The sequence below is a fragment of the Cnephaeus nilssonii genome, assembly GCF_951640355.1.
Source record: "Cnephaeus nilssonii genome assembly, chromosome: 12".
Classification (NCBI taxonomy): domain Eukaryota; kingdom Metazoa; phylum Chordata; class Mammalia; order Chiroptera; family Vespertilionidae; genus Cnephaeus; species Cnephaeus nilssonii.
The window spans coordinates 68089348-68097549 of record NC_137083.1 but is presented as its reverse complement, the minus strand read 5'-3'; positions in this window follow the sequence as shown (position 1 = coordinate 68097549).

Below are 8202 nucleotides of genomic sequence, written 5' to 3'. Positions count from 1 at the left end.
CAGATAGCTCAGCTACATTATAAAATAACTGGAATATCAAACTATACATGCCATCCACCCATGGGTTTATTCAATTGTAGGAAAATGGTTTAATGTTTTGCAAAACAAGATCAAATTAAAAGATTTTTTTAATTTTAATTTCAGAGAGAGGAGAGGAGAGAGAGAGAAACATTGATCCATGGACTGGAGATCAAAATCAAAACCTGGGTATGTGCCCTGACCAGGAATGGAACCCACCACCTTTTGGTGTACTGGACGATGCTCCAATCAACTGAGCCACACAGGCCGGGGCTCAAACTAAAAGATTTAATCCAACCAACTCAATATTTGCTAATCAATAAAATGCGACATGTGTTTGTCTAAAAGAAAGACCTAAGTGCCTGGACAGACAGATATGCTTTCAGCTGTGTGAAGTTTGATTTTATATTGTTCAGAATGTGCCAGTAGGACTATTGTCTCCCTTCCTGCGAGGTTTTATTAAGATGCCTCCACAGGAGAACTTTGGTTGAGAAAGCACTTTCATTCTAACTTTCTTGCCCCCTTTTGGACTCTAAGATTTTTATTCTTACTTTCAATTCAGAATTAATTTTTCCCCCTTTTGAAATGTTTGATAAAATTTCAGTGTGGCCAATTTTGAGTTATTGGAGCGTAAAAATGAAAAATTTGTCAGATAGGCAATTTTTCAGGTGCTCTGGGGATAGTTAACTTAACAATTGATTTTGAAAAGTCAAACATTCTTTAGAATATAATTATCCAGGAGAATCACTTTCATCATGGGTGGTAGATTGAGATTTAGAAGGTACATGGAATCTGGAACCTGATTAGTTTTATTAAAATAACATAATCAGTTTTTTTTCCTTTTCTTTTTTAATCCTCATGCCAGAATATTTTTTTTATTGATTTTCAGAGTGGAAGGGAAAGAGAAGGGGAGGAGAGGAACATTGACATGAGAGAGACACATCAATCCATTGCCTCCTGCGTTCACCTCAACTGCCCAGACCAGGGCAGGGATTGTACCTGAAATCCAGGTACAGGCCCTTGTGGGGAATTGAACCTGCACCCCTTTGGTGCTTGAGCCGACACTCCAGCCACTGAATCACACCTGCCAAGGCTGGTAGCTCTAGTCTTATTTTTTTGAGAGATCAAGAGACTGTTTTACATACAGGCTGTACCAGTCTACGTTTCCACCAGCAGTAAATGAGGGTTCCCTTTCTTCCACAACCTCTCCAACACTTGTTATTCCTTGTCTTATATAATAAAAGGCCAATATGCAAATTGACGGAATGGTGGAATGGCCTATTGCTGTAACACGCACTGACCACCAGGGGGCAGATGCTCAACACAGGAGCTGCCCCCTGGTGGTCAGTGCGCTCCCACAGAGGGACTGCCACTCAACCAGAAGCCAGGCTCATGTCTGGCGAGCACAGTGGTGGTGGTGGCTGGTGAGCGCAGCGGCAGTGATGGGAGCCTCTCCTGCCTCCGTGACAGCACCAAGGACCCCTCCGAGGCAGACATCCCCCAAGGGGTCCCAGACTGTGAGAGGGCACAGGCCGGGCTGAGGGACCCCTGCCCCAGTGCACGAATGTCATGCACCGGGCCCCTAGTCTTGTTGATAATAGCCATTCTAACAAGTATGAGGTGGTATCTCATTGTTGTTTTTATTTGCATTTCCTTAATTGCTAGTTAGATTGAACATATTTTTATATATCTGTTGGTTGTTTGTATGTCTTTCTGGGAGAGGTGCTTGTTCAGGTCCTCTGCCCATTTTTTAATTGTATTGCTTGTTTGTTCGGTGTTGAGTTTTATGAGTTTTAAATATATTTTGATATTAAACCTTTGTCAGAGCTACTGTTTGCAAATATCATCTCCCATTTGGCCGGCTGGTCCTTTGTTTTATTGTGGGTTTCTTTTGCTGTGCAGAAGCTTTGTTGTTTGATATAGTGCCATTCATTTATTTTTGCCTTTGCTTTCCTTGCCTTTGTTCATAAAATATTCTCTATGACCAAGTTCAAGTTCATAAAATATTCTCTATGACCAAGGTCCATAAGTTTAGTATCTATGCTTTCTTTTATGTAATTTATTGTTTCAGATTTTATTTTTAGGTCTTTGATCCATTTTGAGTTAATATTTGTACATGGGGACAAACTGTAATCCAGTTTCTTTCTTTACATGTAGCTTTCCAATTTTATAAGCAACATTTATTGAAGAGGCTTTATTTACTCCATTGTAAGTTTCTGGCTCCTTTGTTGAAAATTATCTGCCCATATATATGTGGTTTTATATCTGGGCTCTCAATTATGTTCCATTGGTCTATATGTCTGCTTTTCTGCCAATACCATGCTGTTTTGATTATCGTAATTCTGTAGCATGATTTGAAGTCAAGTAGTGTGATACCTCTGGCTTCATTCTTTTTCTCAGGATTGCTTTGGCTATTCAGGGTCTTTTGTGGTTCTATATAAATCTGACGATTTTTATTCTATTTCTTTAAATAATGACATTGGGATTTTAATGGGGATTGCATTAACTCTGTATATTGCTTTGGGTAATATGTCCATTTTAACTATTTTTATTCTTCCAATCCATGAACACAGGATATTTTTTCCATATTGTTGTCTCTTTTTCAATCTCTATTAATAATGCTTTGTAGTTTCCATCATATAGGTCTTTCACGTTCTTTGTTAAGTTTATTCCTAGGTATTTTATTCTTTTGGTTGTAATTGCAAAAGAAATATTTTTTCATTTCCTTTCTGAAGTTTCCTTGTTAGTATACAGGCAGGCAGTGGGTTTCTGCAGTTTGATTTTGTATCCTACAACTTTACTATACGTGTTTATTGTTGCTAATAGTTGTTTGTGTGTGTGTGGAATCTTTAGGGTTTTCTCTATGCAGAATCATGTCATCTGCAAAAAATGACAGTTTTGTTTCTTCCTTCCCAATTTGGATGCCTTTTATTTCTTTCTTTATTGCTCTGGCTAGGACTTCCAGCATTATGTTGAACAAGAGTGGTGAGAGTGGGCATCCTTGTTTTGTTCCTGATTTTAGAGGAAAACTTTCAGTTTTTCTCCATTGAATGTAATATTGGCTGAGGGTTTATCATATATGGGCCTTATTATGTTGAGGCCTTTCCTTCTATTCCTATTTTATTGAGGGTTTTAATCGTAAATGGATGTTGTATCTTATCAAATGCTTTTTCTGCATCTATTGATAAGATCATACTATTTTATCCTTTCTTTTGTTTATTTGCATATGTTGAACCATCCTTGTACTCCAGGAATGAACCCCACTTGACTGTGATGTATTATTTTTTTGAGGTACTGTTGTATTTGATTTGCTAGTATTTTGTTTAGGATCTTTGGATCTGTATTCATCAGAGATATTGGTCTGTAGTTTTATGTTGTGTGTGTAATCCTTGCCAGATTTTGGTATCAGGCTATGTTAGCCTCATAAAATGTGTTAGGAAGTATAACCTCTTCTTCAATTTTTTGGGAGAGCTTGAAAAGGTTAAGTTTTAAATCTTCTTTTAATGTTTGGTAGAATTCACTGGTGAAGCCATCTGGTCCTGGACTTTTATTTTTTAGGAGGTTTTTGATGGTTGTTTCAATTTCCTCACTCCTGATCTGTCTAGACTTTCCAATTCCTCATAATTTAGTCTAGGAAGATTACATATTTCTAGTAACTTATACATTTCTTCTAGATTATTGAATTTGGTGGTGTATAGTTAGTCCTTCATAGTATTTTAGTATGATCCTTTGTATATCTGTGATGTCTGTGGTGACTTCCTCTCTTTCATTTCTGATTTTGTTTACATGGGTCTTTTCTTTTTTTTCCTTAGCGAGTCTGGCCCAGGGTTTGTAAATTTTATTAATCTTTTCAAAGAACCTGCTCTTTGTTGTATTAATTTTATGTATAGTCTTTTTGCTTTCTATTTCATTCAATTCTGCTTTAATTTTTATTCTTTTATTTCCTTTGCTCACTTTGAGTTGCTTTTGTTCTTCTTTTTCTAGTACTTTAATATTTATCTTGTTTCTTGAGATAGGCCTGTAATGATATATACTTCCCTCTCATTAATGCTTTCACTGCATCCCAAAAGTTTTGATATATCATGTTGTCATTCGCATTTGTCTCTCTATATCTTTTGATCTCACCTTTTATTTCTTCTTTGACCCAGTCAATTTTTTTTTTTTTGGAATATGTTGTTTAATCTCCACATATTTGTGGGTTTCTTTATTTCCTTTCTGCAGTTGAGTTCTAATTTCAAGGCATTGTGGTCAGAGAATATGCTTGGTATAGTTTCAATCTTCTTGAATTTGTTGAGACTAGTTTTGTGACCCAACATATGGTCTATCCTTGAGAATGTTCCATGTGCACTAGAGAAGAGAGTATAATCTGATGTTCTTGGATAAAAGGCTTGTAAATGTCAATTATGTCCCTTTGGTCTAGAGTTTCATTTAAGGCCTGTTTGGTTGATCTATCTAGAGCGTTCGATGGAGTATTAAGATTCCCAAATATGACTGTGTTTTGATCTGATTCTTCCCTTAGTTCTGTGAGTAGTAGCTTTATATATTCTGGTATTTTCTGATTGGGTGCATACATATTAAGAAGTGTTATGTTTTATTGATGTAGTGTCCCCTTTTTCATCATAAAATGTCCATCTTTGTCTCTCATTATCTTGAAATCTATTTTGTCAGATATAAGTATGGCTACACCTGCTTTTCTGTGGATGTTATTTGCTTGAAGAATCATTTCCAACCTTTCACTTTGAATCTATCTTTATCTTTGCAGCTTAGACATGTGTCTTGAAGGCAGTGTTATGGTTGAGTTTTTTTTTGTTTTTTTTTAATCCATTCTGCTACTCTGGGCCTCTTTATTGGTGAATTCAGTCCATTTCCGTTTAGGGTAATTATTGATGTGTGAGGATTTTCTGTAGCCATTTTATCTTTTGTTTTCTGGTAGCTCTGTGCATCCTTTGGTTCTTTTTGTGTGTGGTTCTGTCTGTTGTTTTTGTTTGGTGGTGTTCCATATTTCTTTCCTCTGTTTTAAAGCCATGTGTCTTAATTTTGGGGTTTTTGTGTGTGGTTACCTTTAGGTTTATAAAAAATAAAGTTATATGTAATATTTTTTTTCTTTTGAGTGCACCTGATCTTCACCCTCCTTTGCCAGTTCAGACCTTTACCTCCTCCCCTCTTATGTTTTTGTTGTCACAAATTATCCCTGTTTATAATGTAAGTTTTTGGTGATCTTACTCATAGCATTGTAACCTTACGTTCTTTGTTTCAGGTAGAATAATTCCCTTGAGTATTTCCTGCAATGGAGGTTTTCTAATTACAAAATCCTTCAGCTTCTGTATGTCTGGGAAAGTTTTTATTTCTCTTTCATATTTAAAGGATAACTTTGCTGGATACATTATTCTTTGCTGGTAATTTCTATATTTCAGTCATTTGAATATTTGGTTCCATTCTCTTCTGGCTTGTAGAGTTTCTGCTGAGAAGTCAGATGAAATTCTGATGGGTTTTCTTTTGTAGGTCACTTCCTTTTTTTCTCTGACTACTCTGAGAATTTTTTCTTTGTCATTAATTTTTGACAGTTTTAATACAATGTGCTTTAGAGAGGGTCTTTTTGGATTGAGGTAATTAGGTGTTCTGTTTGCTTCTTGGATTCGAAAATCTAGCTGGGTCTTTTTATAGTTTTGGAAAGTTCTCATTCACTGTTTGAGTAGGCTCTCCTTTTTCCATTCCTTTCTTCCTCTCTTCTTCTTCTGGTATGCCTTTGATTCTTACACTGATTTTTCTGATGGAGTCAGATAGTTCTCAAAGAGCACTTTCTTTTTTGTTGTTGTTAATCCTTACCCAAGGATATTTTTCCATTGCTTTCAGATAGAGTAGAAAAGAGAGACAGAGCAGGAAAAAGAGAGAGAAACATCAATGTAAGACACATCGATTGGTTGCCTCCTGCATGTGCACTGACCGGGACCAGGGATCAACCTGGAACCAGGTATGTGCCCTTGACCAGAAATAGAACCCATGACCCTTCAGTGTGCAGGTTGACACTCTAACCACTGAACACACCATCTGGGGCTCTTTCATTTTCTTTTTATGCTCAAGTCTCTTCTTCCCTCTGTGTCATTTCTAGATTTCTATCTTTGACATCACTAACCCTTTCCTCCATCCGTTGGCTCTGTTTCCTTTGCTCAGTAGTACTCTCCTAATCTTCTTAATTGCATGCTTCATTTCCGGGATTCCTGATTGGTTCTTTTTTAAAGTTTTAATCCCTTTGGTAAAGTACTCGTTTTGTTCATTAATATGTTTTCTGAGTGCATTGACTTGCCTGGCTGTATTTTCTTGCCACTTGTTGAGTATTTTCAGAACTGCAATCTTAAATTCTCTGTCATTTATATAACACATTTCTACGTGTTCCAACTTGCTCTCTGGAGATTTTTCTTTCTGAGCTTCCTCATTATCATGGTTATTCATGGTATTTGCTGATCTTTGCCTAGGCATCTATTGTATTACTGACCTTTCTCTAACAGCTTTCTCTGAAGAGGTCTTTCTAGTATTTTCCAGCAGGTGGTGCCGAATCACAAGATTTTTATCTTGGTGCCCTCTTTGGCTTACATCACACAGTTCAGCCATGCTGCTTGGGGGTGGGATAGTTTTGTCATCATAATGGTGACCCTGGACCTCCACGGGGTCTCCCCACTACGTTCCCCACTTGGGGATCACAGGGGAAAAAAGTGATTCTACTGCAATAGTTCTGTGTTTACAGATAATGTGTCCTTCACTGACACCAAGGGCAACTGGAGGTGAGTTTTGGGAGTCCAAGGGATGGCAGGGCTGTGTAGCTTCATTTCTTTGTCTGAAACACCACTGCCTGATAGCAGACAGCTGTGGCAGACCCTATGCTGTGTCCTTGTCCTGGAGTCTTTGCTGGCTCAGCTGCTGTTCCCACCGAGACTCTTTGTTCTTCCTGGCTCATGGACTTGCCTGCTACCACCAGCTTCCTCCCCTCTCCGGGCTGAGCTGGTCACCAGTGCCTGGCTACAGCGCTGCGTCAGTGGCCATCTGGACTGTCCTCCCTTCTCCCCTCACCATTGGGCGGGGTCTCTCAGGTGTGCTGCTATATGGAGCAGGGAATCCTTTGTTGAGTTATAGTTTATTAACTTGTTGAAGTTTCAGGGGGAGAGACTGAGGGGATCTCTCACATCGCCATTCCTCTGGCCTTAATCCAGCAACTGTTTTTTTAAAGCTACACGTATTATGATAACAGCAATGCTTTGGGTAGAAAAAGTTTAGTCCGTTTGTCAGTGTCAGGAAACAGAGCTGGGGAAGCAGGTGTTGCCAGAGTGAGCACACCTTTATTTCATGGCCAATACCTGACTGATTGAAAATAGATTAAACAGTAAAGGTGGCTCACCGGGAGCTCCTGCACCTGCACAATATCGTTGTTATCCTGGAGCAAACACTGACATTGCTCTGTCCACATCTCCTTGGGTCCCTTTGCCCTGTTCTCTGTGTCCATCCTTAGCGTCTGTCTGCTGTGCTTCTAACTGCTTGGTCCTGTGACCGTCTTCAGAGACTGCCCTTGGCCTATTGGAGCTGCTATGATAGTACGCAGACAGCAAGAAGTGACCAGGGCAGCCAGTAGCTGATGACTGAGGTGTGGAAGCATGAAAGCCCAACTCCCTGGGCTCAAGGCAGGACAAATGCTGAGGCATAATTTATGTTTCAGGGAGCCTCAGAGGATCAGGCTGGAACTGGGACTTTGCCTGAGTCCACTAGAGCTTGGCTTCCTTGACTGTAATGCCCACTACCCTCTCTCCCTAACTGGAATCATTTGCTCAAGAATCCTTATCTCAGGGTCTGCTTCTAAGAAATCCAAGTATATAAGACAAGTATCATGACTGCCATAATTATAATAGTAGTTATACTTATTACTTGACTTACTCTCTGCTGGATACTATTATATATATAATTATATATTATTATAATATATAATTATATATATATAATTGTGAGGATAAATTATATATATATATATAATTTATCCTCACAACCCTATAAATAAGTACTAATCAACACAGCAACTCACTTGCACAATAGTTTAAAAGATATACGACCTACTCAAGTGTCATTTCTGGAATTTCCTTCAAAATTTATGACTGACCCCAATTTTTCTTCTCCACTTCATCTCCTCAGTCTTATCCGGGC